The sequence below is a fragment of the Sinocyclocheilus grahami genome, unplaced genomic scaffold (assembly GCF_001515645.1).
Source record: "Sinocyclocheilus grahami isolate Dianchi unplaced genomic scaffold, SAMN03320097.WGS_v1.1 scaffold23.1, whole genome shotgun sequence".
Taxonomy (NCBI): domain Eukaryota; kingdom Metazoa; phylum Chordata; class Actinopteri; order Cypriniformes; family Cyprinidae; genus Sinocyclocheilus; species Sinocyclocheilus grahami.
The window spans coordinates 2838844-2854398 of NW_015505202.1; positions in this window are offsets into that span (position 1 = coordinate 2838844).

A 15555-nucleotide genomic window follows, 5' to 3' on the forward strand; every position below is an offset into this window, starting at 1 on the left:
GAGTGGGCTCAAAAGAGTGTTTGAGAAAACGCTGCTTCATATTCTCACCTCCGACGTGGGATGTTGGGGTTATTAAACGCACACACACATGCACACACACACACACACAAACACATTGTTCTCAGTCATGTGTTCCTGCTCTAATTGTATCCACTCAGCATCACTTTCCATCCCCTTGTGCTTCCTTTCATTTTGTGTAAAGTCTTCCTCTGTCGGCTGGCAGCACATGTCATCCTGCAGTAATTATCTTCACCCATTCCAGAAAGTGACCTTCAGCAACTCTGAGAAACATACTAATCAGAGAGTAATTAGAACAGATTTGTCAAAAGCAGGCAATGTGAGCCTCAACAGTGATCGCTCCTTGCACGGGCCTGCTTCTAGTTAGTAAAGGGGAAGAGTCATACAAACATCCAATGCTTGCACCACAGGAAATAAATCAACAATGGACAGGAATCATTTTTGCAAATATTCTCTGTTTTTAACAGAGAAGTGTGCCATTTTCCCACCCTGATGCAAGGTACTCCTGTCCGAATGAGATCTGCACTACAGCTGTTCTAGTAAGTGTTCAAATAAAACAAGTCAGAAAATATAAAATAAAGAAAACAAAATAGAGCAAAACAAACCAAAAAATACAGCTGTCAGTTAATAAACAAATTGTAATCAAATTACATAATCAATTATTACAAGGTTTGCTGATTATTTATATTTACTGTCAAGTATGTAAATGCAAGGCATGTTTTTTAAATATAATTATTCACACTAAATAAATGTGTTACACTTAATAAATAAATAAATAATGTTATGTTATGTTACCCCAAAAAAATTAAAGATCATCCAAGTAAAGCAAAACAAAAAGTAAAAATGTATGGAAATATGGAACAAAATAAAACAGAAGACAAAAGACAAAACAACCAAGCAAAGCAAAACTAAATGTAAAAATGTATGGAAATATTGAACAAAATAAAATAAGACAAAACAAAATATAAGTGTATGGAAATATGGGACAAAACAAACAAAACAAAAAGCAAGATAAGGAAAAACATCAACACAAAGCAAAACAAAATATAAGTGTATGGAAATATGGGACAAACAAAACAAAACAAAAAGCAAGATAAGACAAATCATCAACACAAAGCAAAACCAAACGTAAAAATGTATGGAAATATGGAACAAACCAAACCAACAACAAAAAACGACAAAAAAGCCAAGCAAAGCAAAACAAAACGTAAAAATGTATGAGAATCTGGGACAAGGAACACATTAAGAGTGTTCTCAATCATTTATTTAGCAACACACGACAGAAAACACATTAGCTTGAAATGCATGAGTAAGGAAACATGCAACCACAATGAGTGCCTATTCAAGATGTTTATCCCCTTGACATTTAGAGCTGTCATGATCTAACATGTCTGTCTCTCCATTTTAATGACTAAAAGTGCTTATGGACAAAGCAGATCTCTAACATTCCTCTCGTTTCCACTTGATTTGGCTCTCATCTTCACAAACACCAATGCAAAAAATCCCACATCAAAGCACTGCACACGCTCTCGTTCTGATCGCATCTGCAACACTTACAGCTGCAAACACACTGCGAAAGCCTCATTCGGTTCTATGTAGATTTGAAGGTGAAGCATGGCTCTAAAGCTATTTCCAGGGGGAAAAAATGGCTATGTTGTGCATTGTTGGTCAACTTTAAATGACTAAGTATGGGGTGTCTAGCTAAGTTGAACACCATTAACACTTTCAGCAAATTGAAAGTGCACATTTTCAAGGACATGCAATTACCTAAGATACAGATACACATATTGGCTTGTCACACTTGAAACTGTAACATAGCTCTGGGTAAACATAATCCTGATTATCTAGTTCCATGTACAGTATTACACTGTTTATACCTCATCCTGAGTTAGTAATTAATCCTGGGTAATTAGGTTATGAAATTTCATTCTGAACATTCCTGTCTCTAGATTAAGATTCTTATTTGCATATTTATAATGTTTATAACATTGATGAGACAAATACAGCATGCAACCTGTTTTAATAATCACTCGTCCATCTGTGGAAATGTCACCACATAAATCCACTCTGGATATCTTAAGTCTTCTGAAACATGGCAAAAATAATAGTTTCTTCATCGCTCATTAACACGTCGTCTCTGTACAACATTTTACACTGTTTCTCTCAGACGCTGAATCTAAACACAGCATGAAGATTTCTGTGACTGTGCAAAGTACATGAATATTTAATAAGGTAAGTGCTGAGGCAGTTTATGATTGGTTGTCTGTATCTAAACAAATCTAAATGGCAGTGCAATTTGGGAATAGCACTGCAAAAGCAATGCTTAAAAAGATGTTAACCCAGGGTTAAATGTAATGTGAAAACCCTAGATTAACAACCAGGAAGACCACTAACAGAACTGCATAGTGGTAATACATGTTGATATCTCTGTGAATTTTTTAAAACTGCCACAAAATATATAAATAGTAAATACGTATATATATATATACAATGGTGTGAAAAAGTGTTGGCCCCCTTCCTGTTTTTTTAATTTTTTGTATACGTCACACTTAAAAGATTCAGATCATCAAACTAATTTTAATATTACACAAAGATAATGTAAGTAAATACAAAATGCAGTTTTTAAATTATTATTTATTTTATTAAGGGAATAAAGCTGTCCAAACCTGCCTGGCCCTACGTGAAAAAGTAATTGCCCCCTAAATCTAATAACTGGTTGTGCCACGCTTTGCAGCAACAACTGCAATCAAGTGTTTGCGATAACTGGCAATGAGTCTTTCACATCGCTGTGGAGGAATTTTGGCCCACTCTTCTTTGCAGAATTGTTTTAATTCAGCCACATTGGAGGGTTTTCGAGCATGAATGGACTGTTTAAGCATCTCAATCGGATTTAAGTCCGGACTTTGATTTGGCCACTCCAAAACCTTAATTTAGTTTTTCTTGAGCCATTCAGAGGTGAACTTGCTGGTGTGTTTGGGATCATTGTCCAGCTGCATAACCCAAGTGCGCTTGAGCTTGAGGTCACAAACTGATGGCCGGACATTCTCCTTCAGGATTTTCTGATAGAGTGCAGAATTCATGATTCCGTCAATTATGGCAAGTTGTCCAGGTCCTGAAGGTGCAAAGCAGCCCCAGATCATCACACTACCACCACCATGTTTGACTGTTGGCATGATGTGAAATTTTTATGAAATGCTGTGTTGGTTTTATGCCAGATGTAACGGGACACACACCTTCCAAAAAGTTTTTTTGAAAGACTTTTGTCTCATCAGTCCACAGAATATTTGCCCAAAAGTCTTGGGGATAATCAAGATATTTTTTGGAAAATGTGAGGCGAGCCTCTGTGTTCTTTTTGGTCAGCAGTGGCTTTTGCCTTGGAACTCATATACCTTTGATAAAAAGAAACAAATAAATACATACATAACTACATTATCCAAAAAATATAATTTCCCCCAATTTATCATACAGACTTCATAATGTCATGACGTGTAAATGGGAGTTTAACGCATGTAACACCAGAAAATCTGAGGGTTTGATGTTGAGACACTTTCAGAAACATGCTAACAACTAACACCTTTCTAAGTGTATGCTAAGCGGCTTCTGGCACTGTGATGTTAGTGGGTGTGGGAGAGAGCGAGCTAATGGACGACATTAGTTCTCAGTCTGAGACACTAATGCACAATATGTCAGATTAAGGAGATATTTATCAATACAGGTGGCTGATGGTGGACAGGCAATACACAGATAGATCTCCCATTAGACACTTATAGTGAACATTATGCATTGTGTTCGGTGACATTAGAACACTGGCCCCAGGATTTACCTGGCTTTACCTTCAGGTCTTTAAAGGCTCTTTCAAGTTTCTCTGTGATGCTAAGCCAGCACTTTTTTACATAGTGGACACTGTTAGCAAACAGTATTTAAATGCTAATTGAAAATTTACTAGAAAGCAGCATTTTTACTGTTATATATTTTAAAACTTTACATCTGGGAAATTGTTGACTCAATGTTAACAAACTACAGCATATATAAAGCCGCTCTGTGCCACAACCATATTTAGGCCAAATTCTATGGCAGCATTAGATAAATTATTAGGTCTGTGACAAGCTCGGTGAAAAAAATACAAAAATAATAACGGCAGATGAGAAAAGTTGATTATGAATAAACAAACATATGCACTACGTACATATCTAGAACTGTGTTCAAAAACACAGTAAAAATAGTAATATTAAAATGTTAATTTGTGTATGTATATATATATATATATATATATATATATATATAACAGATATTTATTAAAAAGCAAATTATTGCTGTGATGCAAAGCTGAATTTTCAAGTCTGCAGTGTCACATGAAACATTCCTTATTCTCAGTGTTAAAACCAGGGGTCTCCAACCTGGGGCCTGGAGGGTCAGTGTCCTGCAGAGTTTAGCTCCAAATTATTAGGTCTGTGACAAGCTCGGTGAAAAAAATACAAAAATAATAACGGCAGATGAGAAAATTTGATTATGAATAAACAAACATATGCACTATGTACATATCTAGAACTGTGTTCAAAAACACAGTAAAAATATTAATATTACAAATGTTAATTTGTGTATGTGTATATATATATATATATATATATATATATATATACTGTATATATATTTCTGTACAAGTCATTTATAAAAGTATTACGTCAGTTGTTGCATTGAACAGAATGTGTATAAACACACACACACATATAAAAAATTTAATTACAAGTATACGAAAATGTATTCTGTATATATATATATATATATATATATACTGTATGTATATATATATATATAACAGATATTTATTAAAAAGCAAATTATTGCTGTGATGCAAAGCTGAATTTTCAAGTCTGCAGTGTCACATGAAACATTCCTTATTCTCAGTGTTAAAACCAGGGGTCTCCAACCTGGGGCCTGGAGGGTCAGTGTCCTGCAGAGTTTAGCTCCAACCCTAATTAAACACACCTGAACCAGCTAATCAAGGTCTTACTAGGCATACTAGAAACTTCCACGCTGGTGTGTTGAGACAAGTTGGAGCTAAACTCTGCAGGACACCAGCCCTCCAGGACAGAGTTTGGAGACCCCTGGTTAAAACAGTTGTTCTGTTTAATATTTTTTGTGGAAACAGTGATACATTTTTCAGAATTCTTTGATGAATAGAAAATTCTAAATGGAACAATATAAATCTTTTATAACATAATAAATGTCTTTACTGTCCTATTTTTTAAATATTTATTTTTGTCATTTTATGCCTTTATTTCCATAAGACAGTAAGTGGACAGGAAACAAAGTGGGAGAGAGAGAGGGGATGGGATCGGGAAAGGTCCGTGGGCCGGGACTCGAACTCAGAACGCCCGATGCGCAACGGCAATACATGTAGACGCGCTGCCCACGAGGCAATCAGCGCAGACTTTACTGTCACTTTTGAATAATTTAAGGTGTTAAATTAATGACTGAATGAACATCCTAATGCCATTCTAATGAACATTCTAATGTTAAACTATATTGATAGCAATTTCAGATTTGTGCAGAGGACAAAACATTCAGTGTTCCCAAATCATTCACTATCAAGGTGTCATGCTGCAGTCAGTGAGGCAGCTCATTAGGTTTTGGAACCGAGTTGAAGTTATCTAAGAGTGTTTGACACCTATGGACGATTTCCGTCAGGTATATGCAAGTGGGAGATGCTGGAGATTGAGACTGAGCTGAGTCTGATGGCTTTCTGACAAGATAACACTACACACTGCCATCTCTGTATCATACAGCGAAAGTATAATGTGTGAAGACACTTTGAAAAAATATAGAGTGAGTGATGCAGTTGATAGGAGATATCATGGATTCCAGTCGTTAGCTGGGTGTACATGACAATACATGACAATGATTATTTTACAACTCATGTCTTTCCTACAAACCAGCATAACAATGTGTCATAGGGAGAATTACTTGCGACGATTTCACCACAATCTGAAAAAAAAGACACATGGGTAAGAGCTTACAGATATATAACAATGGTTGAAAACAGCAGCCCTTGAGAGTGGAGAATCTTCCAGCTTGAAATTCGAATTGAGAGCTTAAAAACAAAAGGAAAAATCACAATGACGTCGGAACTGAAAAAGTGCCGTTCGTTGACTTGGCTGAGCTATTAAAAAAATCACAAAGAACACATTTTGCTTTGTTCTGTTTTAATTGCGTAAATAGTAACCTAGGCTGTTATTTACATTTGAACGCATCAGTGCCGTTCTAAATGTGCAGCATGTGGGCGTATGGATCTTTTCAGAAGGATGTCAACACAGCCACAGCTATTACAAGGACAGTTAGATCCCTATAACCTGAATCCATTGTTGTTTCTCATTATCATTCAGACTAAATAAAGGCACGATAATGCTGATCCGCAATGAGGCACTCTCACGCATGAATAACAGACTGTTTCATAACATCCGTCTTCCCCTGCCGAGGACTCGGGTGGGGGGGTAGGAGGATCAGCCGCGCTTCGGAGAGAGAGATATCAGAAATGGAGAACATATCAGCTGGCTGTTATTCTTACCTGAAAACAAGACAGTGCCAAAGAAGCTGACAAAGCTGTCTATTTCTGAACTGTGGGAAATGGAATGTGTGGTGAGAGCTAGATGACTCAAGATCGGCTAAGAGACCTCATTCTCTCGGTCTGTCTATCTCTATCTGACGTGTTCATTGCTCAGTTGCACATTTAAACTCCAAATACACATTCACTCTGTAATTTCCAAGTAATCTTTTGGCCATGAACACATGTTCATTTTGAGCAGATGGCATCTGGGCTAAACATGGATTCAATCTCATATCTGAGGGGAAAAAATCATAATAATAATAATAGCAAATAAAACATATTAGAAAACGAATGTGCCATCATTTGTAACATATGGCGTATAATTTGAATTTTGAACATCATCTGGCAGATTTGCTGTTAAATGATTCTGTAGAAGGGTAAAAAAAAATTGGAGTGGCCTAATGGTTAGAGAGTCGGACTCGTAACCCAAAGGTTGCGGGTTCGAGTCTCGTACCGGCAGGGATTATAGGTGGGGGGAGTGAATGTACAGCGCTCTCTCCCACCTTCAATACCACAACTGAGGCCCCTCAGCAAAAAATGGCTGCCCACTGCTCCGGGTGTGTGTTCACGGTGTGTGTGTTCACTGCTGTGTGTGTGCGCACTTTGGATGGGATAAATGCAGAGCACTAATTCCGAGTATGGGCTCTTTAAGCTCTACCAACCCGACTGGCCTTGGTATTGACTGTCTTGCTGTACAAAAGCAACACCACTGAGGCGCCGACATATGAAGGTCATGAGTCACATTATTTACGTTTCAAGACTCTAGTTGACTTGGTGCAGTAGTTGGAATGGAGGGTAAGTTTGGTGGGTTACTCACTTACCTGAGGCAGGGACAGAGTCGAGAGGCTGAGGGTGTGGATAATTACGGTGACTGGTGCTATTCGGTTTGTATGGTGAACTTATAAGTCAAATTATACATTCAACACACTCTAATTAAAATAAATACATTTTAAAAAAGTTAAAATTAGCAACTGTTAGATCCCTATTCAGAGTAATGAATGAATGAACAGAATTCATAATATTTACCAGCTATGATATATCATCTTATATAAACACATTCAAATGCCTAACTTATTAATTGATAATTATTAAAAACCAAATATTCTGTGGATTTAAAGTTTATCAAAAGTTTTGTCAGAGAACAGCCAACTTACACTGAGCAGTTTTGAGGAAGGTTTATTTCAAATTGATTTAGCCACAATGATAAATTGTGTGAAGAAAATGGCAAATTGTTGTACAGATAACACAGAAAGGTTTATAGACTCTGTGATCACAATTTCTGCCTGTCCAAAAGTAACAAGAACATATTGTTTCACAGACATAACTCAGAAAACAAACTGACTATACAGTTCTGCTGATTGCTCATCTAGTGCCTCAAACAAAAATCTGAATATTGTGCAAAGATTTGATGGCACCAGAGTAAGCTTTCATTCTCAAAGGTGCCTACTATATCAACCTTGTATATAAATAATACTTTGTTTTCAAGCAGACTGATAAAATATAACCCTATGTGCACAGGAAGTTTCATAAAGTCAGTCAATCAGACTGCTGAGTTTAGTCAGCTCTTGCCATTTTTTGTGCGTAACATGATGGTCAGTGGGCTGGGACTACCGGCAAACCTGCATGTACTGAAGATTTTGTCTTTTGACCAGAATTTAATTAGTGACTAAGCACAAGCAACAAGCAAAAAATTGCAGGGTCCAAGGCCCTGACCTTAACCAGATTATACTCGAGAAGACAAAATGCCGGTGAAGTGGGGGAGAAGTGTAACACACACACAGCTCACAGTGTCGACCACAGAACACTTCAGCTAAGTTCAGGTTACATTAGCATTAACCCTCACATCTTTACATGCTGTCTTCACAATGTCTCACATGAAAAAGACTTTGAACTCTTGACCCTCATGACTACAGAATTAGGGGTCAAAGTCCCATCGATAGCATGACCTCCTAGCCTCTACCAGGGTCCCGAAAGGAAGAAAGGTCCGTCTTAGTTTCACCCGCTCTAAAATATTAATCAAAGCCAAAAAAAGAAAACTTTTAATACACATGAAACTGAAGCCGGCCGCATTGTTGTTGCGCCCAATCTATTCCTCTGCTCTCTCTCCCGTCCGTTCCTCTTTCTCTGACATCTCCTCTTTTTTTCTCATGAATAATGAAGGGAAAATACCCAGCTTGTCCCTGCAGAAGAACACTGGGCTCTCCGGTGTTGATCAAATACGGCCTGCTAAATAATTGAAGGAAGCCTTTGTCATGCAAATGAAGGGCCTCAGGACTGGAGAGTGGCGCGGTTGGGCCGGATGCTAATGTCTTACGTGTGTTTGTTTCTAAATAGGTTTTTTAAATCTAGTTTTTGATGCCTTTTGGGCTGAACACAATGAAAAATAAAACCCAGAGGAACACGTCTGATCGCACTTGTTCGTTTTGTGGGAATGGCCAACCTTGGGCTTATAGGGTGCACTTTATCAAAAATAAAGAGGCGTGGCCTTCAGCCACAATACTTAGAGGAACTCCGTTCAACTTGAGGACATCCATCAAACACAACTAGACGTAGTTTGTGACACTTGGAAGAACTCTAAGTAAAGTTAAGGACGCTCCGGCGTTAGGCGGGGCGGCTGCTCATCAGAGAGTGAGCGAACATGAGCTAACACAAGCAGGGCAATTATACCCGCAGATAAAAGCTCATTACACAATCAATGAGCTGCTTTGTTTCTGGGGCCTATTATACCCTGTTATCCTCCACTGGAAGCTCTCACTTCCCCCATCCTTTTATTCACTCCATTCTTTTTTCTTTTTCTTTGTCCCTGGCGATTTTGGATGAATGATAAATAGCTTAAATGAAATCGAAAGCAACAACACGGTACCCGGCGGAACAAAAGAATTCCACAGATATGCCTGCGCTGATAGATCAGATCAAACTAGCTCTTAGGAAGGGAAAAACATGGGAAATCAGTGATTGAACATCAGTCTCTCTCATGCACACAAACAAACAGACGGAGACTATGAAGAAGAGGCACAGGGATGGTGTTATTTAAATTGACAGCATGTCGTTTAATTGTGTATGCATTTACACTAAATCACATGGGTGGGAATGTGCACTGCAATTTCCCATTCAACCAAATGGGGCAATGACCACAAGCAGAAAGAGGTCAATTCAGAGGTGCTTGACAGTGGCATTTCCCAAAATGACCAGAGTAGGGTGTGCGTGGAAATGTCCTTAAAATGCACCAATACAGAGATCTTTATGTGGCTTCCTTCCTGGAATGATGCTCCGATTACAAAGAGTTACAGTAAATAACTCAGCCTAGACAATAATACACTCACACAAATCCTCACAAAATAAGGCAATTCTGCACACACATTTTCTGAGAGAGAATATTTATCTTCTGATACTGATATAACAGGGGGGGAAAATCCCATTATACAACAAAGAGCATGCATTAACATATGTACTTAAAAACACATACATGCCTTCACACAACCACTCCAAACTCCCCATTTCTTATTTTATTTTTGTGTGTCCATTTATTTATGATCTACTATAGAAAATATCATTGGTGCACTTTATCTAAAGGGTGTTTTTTTCTTTTATCGTTATATAACTTAATTAGCAGCACATACGTACCGTCTCAGGTTACTTATGTAACCATGGTTCCCTGAGTAGGGAACGAGACACTGCGTCCTCTAGGGGTCGCTATGGGGAACGCCTCGTCGTGACCCGTGTCTGAAGCATACATTGAAAAAACACCAACTCGTTGGCCGGCGACAGCCATGACGTCACTACCGGTGCGACTCCAGTATAAATCGGCGCCGGGAGCTACACATCATTCACTTCTTCGTCTGAAGCTTGCGTCCGCAGCATGGCAAGAAACCTAGAGGACGCAGTGTCTCGTTCCCTACTCAGGGAACCATGGTTACATAAGTAACCCGAGACGTTCCCTTTCATGGGAACTTCGAACTGCGTCCTCTAGGGATCGCTATGGGGAATGGTATACCCACGCCACCATGCTGAATGACCACAAGCAGAAAGAGGTCAATTCAGAGGTGCTTGACAGTGGCATTTCCCAAAATGACCAGAGTAGGGTGTGCGTGGAAATGTCCTTAAAATGCACCAATACAGAGATCTTTATGTGGCTTCCTTCCTGGAATGATGCTCCGATTACAAAGAGTTACAGTAAATAACTCAGCCTAGACAATAATACACTCACACAAATCCTCACAAAATAAGGCAATTCTGCACACACATTTTCTGAGAGAGAATATTTATCTTCTGATACTGATATAACAGGGGGGAAAAATCCCATTATACAACAAAGAGCATGCATTAACATATGTACTTAAAAACACATACATGCCTTCACACAACCACTCCAAACTCCCCATTTCTTATTTTATTTTTGTGTGTCCATTTATTTATGATCTACTATAGAAAATATCATTGGTGCACTTTATCTAAAGGGTGTTTTTTTCTTTTATCGTTATATAACTTAATTAGCAGCACATACGTACTTTATGTTGTGTCACGGGAAAAATATGGACAAAACTGTGATGAATATTTGGTTTGTTAAAATGTATTTCATTATTTCTGTGAGAGGTGGTATTCCACACAAAACAAAAACAAAATAAATAAATACAAAATAAATTAAATAATACACCTGCCACTGGTATGGCAAAATAAAGTAAATTTTATACCCTTATTAAACTAACAAGGTTTCTGTTAGTTTAAAGGGGTCATATGATGTTGCTAGAAAGAACATTATTTTATGTATTTGGTGTAATGAAATGTGTTTATGTGGTTTAAGGTTCAAAAAACACATTATTTTCCACATACTGTACATTATTGTTTCTCCTCTATGCCCCACCTCCTGAAACGCATCGATTTTTACAAAGCTCATCGTTCTGAAAAGCGAGGTGTGCTCTGATTGGCCAGTTATCCAGTGCGTTGTGATTGGCCGAATACCTCAAGCGTGTGACGGAAATGTTACGAGCCTTACCATACTGTGATGCCGTGTCCCGAAGCAACGAGACAAAAACATTAAAACCCATTATAAACGAGGCATTTGTTGCATCTAGTGGGGACATAATTACGGATTATAATGTGTTTTTACACGTTGTGTTGCATCGTGCCGCGTAAACATAAAACCATGTCTGCATTTGTGATCCGCTGCACACATCTGAATATTTGGGTTGAACTGTTCTGGAACAGTGTTGTAAATACAACTTAACTACTGATTTCTAGTCGTGTCCTCTTTTGGAAGGCCAAACAAATTAGTTTCGCTTTCGCAACGGAATACACAGCGTCTTCACAACATTTGGGCGGCATTATGCAAATCTTCCCACACAGTGACATAGACATGTGGGGCCGTGTTTGAACGAGGCATTTTAGGAGGGCGTGGACGAGTCTTAACTTTTATAAAGATTATCTCTTTGGGTTTGAGACTTTAGTCTTTGCAACTTTAGGGATCTTATCTTTTCACGAACAGCTTGTAACACTCCAAAGAGAAAGGAAAACTAGAAATCGCATCATATGACCCCTTTAATGTTCTTTAGTCATGCACTGAACATTGTTCACAAACTACTTAACCCTGACTGAAGAATATACAGCCAATCAGGCAAAGACCAGCACCTTTGGGAATCAATTTCCCTTTCAGAGCTTCCATTTTGTCTTTTTTTCTGACTTTCTCTAACTTCTCCCCACTTGCCTTTATTTTCTGTTCACTCCTCCCTTTTTCTATACCTCCTGACCCATCTTACCATTTCACAGCATCTATGTTTATAATATTCTTCATCCTTTCCCTCGGTCTCGTTCTCTGCCCTGTAGTTGCAGTGTGTGCAGCTCCACGGGGATCCTTTCTCTAAGAGGTATCCATTAGTTACACTCCTCTCAGAACCTGTGGGCTTTATGGGTCACGGGTTCTGTTTCCCTCTGAGTGACAGCATGCCTGGAGAGCAGACCGCAAGCGCTGCGCCGTCGCACCACTCAACTAGAAACCTCCACACACAAATAAACAAACATCCACAGTGGTCTCTACTACAGACAGAGGGATTCGAGAAATGAGGGAAATATTATACAGAAGCATATTTGCTGCTTATCCACATGAGGTAGAACACTTATCACTGCAGTAAGTGATGCTGGCTTGATGAGACATGCTCTTTTATTGGGCTCATGGGCCTCGGGGCACACAGACAAACAGACTGTATAAAAGCTTCCTGTTTATGGTTGGGAACATCCTTGTGGCTTTAATACGTGTTATTTCTCTTAATCTAAATGTAGTGCAGATGTAGTGTTTATCGACTCTAAAACCACACAAGAAGCAAAGAAGGGCAAAACCAACTCAAGAGTGTGAAGAAAATGTATATATTTGAGTCTTTTTCGCTTTCAGTTAGAATTACAACTTCACTTTCTACTGTAAAGTAGGGATGGGCGATATCTTATCGTTTGCGATATACCGGTAAAAATTCTCCCCACGATAAGAATTAGTCTTCCTCCGATAATAACGAAAAAGTCTAGTTGTTGACATATTTCTGTGTGCGACAGTGAGTAGCGACATCACGGAAAGCGGACGTGAAATTGAGGAGTAGCAGCCTATATCGCTAAATGAGGAGCTCGAGCTGTAACTGGTTTGGTTAGGGCTGTACAGTGCACAAAAAATCGGTCTGAATAAATGTACTACAGTAGTACGTGTGTGATACAGTTTTGCATGTGTATGAGCCTGTTTACAAAACTGTTGTCCAACAAAGATATAATTTATTGACATGCTTTTTCTCCAAATTAACTTAATAACATAGTCCAGTGTTTGAAATTCTTCTTTTTGTGACCAGACGTGGTTTCCTATTACAGAATGATAGTATTATATACAGTGATAAAGGCCATGTCGATTAACATTGCATTATAAATATACTTTCCTTATAAAAATACCCAAGATTGAAGAACACATAAACCATATATTTTGTGCAGTTGTGTTTATTTTCCTCAAGTTTCATCAGTTAAAATGTCTCTACCTCCGTTGTGCATTTTATTCAGTGAGAACTGGATACCTTCCTGGAGCATGGTCAGTAGTATTTCTTCTGCTATGGATATGTGGAGTTACTGTGCAAGAGTGCCCTCGGGCTTCCAGTATGAATTAAACCGTCTTTACATTACGTGTGAACTCATTAACGGTCTGAATAAATGTACTACAGTAGTACGTGTGTGATACAGTTTTGCATGTGTATGAGCCTGTTTACAAAACTGTTGTCCAACAAAGATATAATTTATTGACATGCTTTTTCTCCAAATTAACTTAATAACATAGTCCAGTGTTTGAAATTCTTCTTTTTGTGACCAGACGTGGTTTCCTATTACAGAATGATAGTATTATATACAGTGATAAAGGCCATGTCGATTAACATTGCATTATAAATATACTTTCCTTATAAAAATACCCAAGATTGAAGAACACATAAACCATATATTTTGTGCAGTTGTGTTTATTTTCCTCAAGTTTCATCAGTTAAAATGTCTCTACCTCCGTTGTGCATTTTATTCAGTGAGAACTGGATACCTTCCTGGAGCATGGTCAGTAGTATTTCTTCTGCTATGGATATGTGGAGTTTCTGTGCAAGAGCACCCTCCGGCTTCCAGTATGAATTAAAACAGTCTTTACATTACGTGTGAACTCATTAATGCTAACCCTATTTTGGGTAAACATAGGAAAGATAATAATTTTCTTAAAAGAAACAGGATTCCCTGAATTATCGTCATTGATATCGTTATCGTAATAAATACCAGAAATACCCTGATATATTTTAAAGCCCATATCGCCCATCCCTACTGTAAAGCAGTTTTCCTTGTGATGATGTTTTGTTTTGTTTTTTTCACATCTGACCTGGATGGTATAAACAGAAGAAATGAACCAGAGATTCATGAGACTTCCATGTTTCTATCATCTCCATGGACTAATGGTAGTTCAAAGGTGTTTACCAGCCCAGGCACACTTTTCCGGAAAGCTGTTTTGAACTCCTGATACAAGCTACAAATGGACTTTGTTTTGGCCTGATTTTGTTCGAAATTACGTCACACCATTTCATTCTCGGATTTTGCTTGAAGTATATCAGTGCCTTTAGTGTGGACCAAAATACTGCAGAAGAAAAACACTTGATTTGTTTTTTCAAAAGGTACCATGTTGATACAATGTGAGCTTGATGTTTGAAGACAACATTGAATGGCATTTACATTCATAATTTAAAATCAATACCTATAACTTGACATATTCAGTTGAAAACTTAATTTTTTTTTCTTGTTTGAAAAGCAGTTTCCCTCAGATATATGTCGCAATAGGGAACAAAATATGATTACAACTTCCTTTTCATGCCATCTTTAATGCCCCTGACAACATAGTCCCACTTAACAACTTGTTAACAACCGCCTTTTCCAAGACTTGTAAAAGCTTCAAAAAGTCTTGAGTGGGGTATTACTAATGTACAAACCCGATTCCAAAAAAGTTGGGACACTGTACAAATTGTGAATAAAAACAGAATGCAATGATGTGGAAGTTTCAAATTTCAATATTTTATTCAGAATACAACATAGATGACATATCAAATGTTTAAACTGAGAAAATTTATCATTTTAAGGGAAAAATAAGTTGATTTTAAATTTCATGGCATCAACACATCTCAAAAAAGTTGGGACAAGGCCATGTTTACCACTGTGTGGCATCCCCTCTTCTTTTTATAACAGTCTGCAAACGTCTGGGGACTGAGGAGACAAGTTGCTCAAGTTTAGGAATAGGAATGTTGTCCCATTCTTGTCTAATACAGGCGTCTAGTTGCTCAACTGTCTTAGGTCTTTGTCGCATCTTCCTCTTTATGATGCGCCAAATGTTTTCTATGGGTGAAAGATCCGGACTGCAGGCTGGCCATTTCAGTACCCGGATCCTCCTTCTACGCAGC